Below are 3,305 nucleotides of genomic sequence, written 5' to 3'. Positions count from 1 at the left end.
GAACTTTTCATTTCTACAACTTTTTTTTAAACCTGCACCTTGAGCTTTCTCCATCATCCCAGTCACTCTGCCTGATTCTATCCCATTTAAAGTAACCTCATCTGAGAACCTGCAATCATCTTTTACCAAACACATGATAAGCCTTAGCAACCTAGGGACTATGATAACTCTGGCCTTGGCCTGAGTTTACATAAGAACATGATAGTTTGCTGACCTTGTGGAGGGAAATCTGAATGAAATCAATATAACAAACAAAGCTAGCCAAGATCAGGTATTTCCATTCTGAGTATAAAAACAACGGATCTTAAGCAACAGGCAGAGATGTTAATGCAGGAGATATATTTGTACAATCAAACTCTTGTGTGCTGGTGAAAGACTTTACCCGCAAAGTCAAGACAAAACCAAAGCAAAATGGAGAATGAGTCAATGTCACAATGCAATAAAAAGAACAGGATTCAAGCTTCTTGCTGCACATACTGAACTGGAATCTTTTTCTTTACAAGTTTGACTAGAAGATAGCAGTCATGACATTTCCCTAATAAGGCAATACCTTCAGGTCAACCTGTGTTCTGAAGCAATTCAATGTTCAATGAATATTGGGGGTGGGGGTGGGGTCTAATATGCATTTTTTCTGTGAGAATGGCAGCCAAACTACCTCAGGGTCTCAAGGGACTGAGAGACCTCAGAAAAGAAATACTACCAGGGCTGGATCTCGGCCTTCCTTTCAGCAGCCAAAGTCAGAAGAATCCAAGGAGACCCTAACTTCATGGCAAAGATTTTATTACTGTTACCATTACAAAAGTCAACCAATGATATTTTCATTGAAATATCCACAATGAATGATGTTTCAACATATGAGGCAAAGAGGGATGTCTTTGGAGAAGGCACTTAAGGTAGAACATTAGCAAATCTTACCGGTTGACTAAAACAAAAATGAGCTCATTCAACCCGACTGGAGGCCTGTTAGGGCTCTTCCTTCTCACTGTGGCCTGACTAAAAGCCAGTGGCATTAAAAGAGTCACATTTCCCAAGTCTGGGGGTGCCCCAGTGGGGTGGTGCTGCTTTCAAAAGCCCTGTATCCCTAAACATATCCATCCTCACAAGATCAGTTTCCCCAAATGCTGGTTCCAAAACTAGGCTCAGGGCTGGCAGAAATCATTCAGGAAGCTTCTTGAAGTCCCTCTCTTTATTTCTCAGTCTGACTTTCAACTTGTCCCAGCTACTGTAAACAGCTTCAGCTTCCCAAGGTCACTAGCAACTTCTACTTTTGCTAATATCTTTGGTTTTCCATGTGACTGGTTGTGACTGTCTGTTAGACTAGTGGCCCCCCCGATTAACTGCACCTCCACTTCACACCCTTTTCTTGAATCTGGGCTGGGCTTATAACTTGTTTAGTAAGTAGAGGTAATACTCCAGCTCTCTTCTGATTAGAAAAAATCACCATCATCATCATCATCATCATCATCATCATCATCATCATCAATAGAGGGCAGTAGAAAGGATGCTGCGACAATTCTGGACTTAAGCCTTCAGAAGGCCTGGCGACTTCTTTCAAGCTCTTGGGAGCTCTGAGCTGCATGTCAGAGGTCTAGCTACCCTGCCAGCAAGGCCACTTAGAGAGATTACACGGAGAAGGAGAGATGCAGGACTGCAGGCAGAGAGAGAAGCCCAGCCATCCCAGTCTCTCCGCTGACCTGCTGACCACATGAGTGGCCACCTGCAGGTTGGTAGAAGGACAGCCCAGCTGAGCCCAGCTCAGCCTGAAGAACAGCTGGGGGTGGGGCATTTTTTAAGCCAATAAAGTTTTGGGGTAAGTTTGTCGGCAACATTTGACAACCGAAAACACTGGTCATTCATGGATGCCTTTTTTCTAAGTACAAGACAATTACTCAAATGCAAAGAAAATATGGCAAACGTTTTCCCACCACAACCTTCTCAGTCAACAGCTAAACTATCGGCTGGGGAAAAAAAAAATCTACACCTCTTAATTCATAAATATCTGTGATTCTTTTTCTATGACTATTTAATGCCAATGCAAAGGTAGAACAGTCACCTTCTGACAATCTCAGGCACTGGCCTAATTCTCATTTGGCCATAAAGAGAAGCCATCAAAATGAATTATCAACTACTGGATACATGATGGTAAATGAGATTGTTCTCACTTTTCTAGGATGTTGATACTTAATTTTCCCAAATCTTTTCTTCTTCTTATCATCCCCCACAATGAGGAAAAAAAATTAAACTGGTTAAGGTTATAAAAGAAAAGAAAAGAAAAGCCTATAACTAGAATTTGAATCCCCATAATCTGCAAAATATAGTGCACAATTTAACTGCTTCCTTACTTTAAAATGAAATTCTATAAAATATAATGTTGTCTACATTATGGAGATGATTTCTTCTTGTCTGAGGGAATGAGTAATTGGGAAGCAGGTATTGTGGAGTTAAAATACAGTGGTCTTTACATGGTTTCAAATTTCGCTTATCAAAAAGTAATTAACCACAATGCAAGCCTTCCAAATCCAAATTCTGTCTTCATATCAACTTTCTTCTGTCTGTTCTTGATCTTTTTAGGGAGAGGGTGAAAGTCCACATCTATTTCTGTGCTGAAGTTTTGGTAGGTTTTCTCATCTGAAACTTTTCTGCTGTTGCATCAGGCCCATGTTTTCATAGATTCTAGCACTGTCTTCTCTCATTTCTGCACAGGGTGGCATTGGAGTATAAGGCGGGAGGGGATTCTGGTCTCCACTTGTCTGGTCTGCTAGAGAATACTTAATATTTGTATATTCGTTCCCTTTCCTCTTGCTTTTCTGCTTTTGTTCAATCCTGCGCTGTAGTGTTTCAGTATAACGCTGGATTGCCATATAGATAAATCGGTACCGTGCTTCTGTCTGGACCATCCCTGACCTCTTAGACCACACCATCTGGATGGTTTGGGGAACATCAATGTCACAGTCAACACCTTCATCTCTGATGATGTCGATAAGAATATCAATCACAATGAAAGTCCCTGTCCAGCCAATTCCAGCACTGCAGTGCACCACGACTGGCCCTGCATCCATGATGCTCTCCTGCTTATGATGCACCTTCTCCAGGAGGTCCAGTATGCCCCCGGGGTTGCTGAGCACTCCGTGATCCGGCCAGGTCGGAAAGTGGTATTGCCAGACTGTTCTCTCCGTATTCCCTTGTCCAACCTTTGAAAGTTTAAGTTCTCTTAGCCTATAGTCATGAGTGGTGCTTTCTTTGATGTTCCTAACAGGCATGACGCCATATTTTTTTTTTTTTTTTTTTTTTTTTTTTTTTTTTTT

General features: G+C 41.6%; 1 pseudogene; it reads right to left on the bottom strand.

The window, feature by feature from the left end:
* Positions 1-2,588: 2,588 nt before the first annotated feature.
* Positions 2,589-3,269, bottom strand: LOC108516975 (tyrosine-protein phosphatase non-receptor type 11 pseudogene; annotated as a pseudogene).
* Positions 3,270-3,305: the final 36 nt, after the last annotated feature.

Source organism: Rhinopithecus bieti, unplaced genomic scaffold (assembly GCF_001698545.2).
Source record: "Rhinopithecus bieti isolate Rb0 unplaced genomic scaffold, ASM169854v2 scaffold_38123, whole genome shotgun sequence".
NCBI lineage: Eukaryota > Metazoa > Chordata > Mammalia > Primates > Cercopithecidae > Rhinopithecus > Rhinopithecus bieti.
This window is presented reverse-complemented; position numbering and strand designations above follow the sequence as displayed.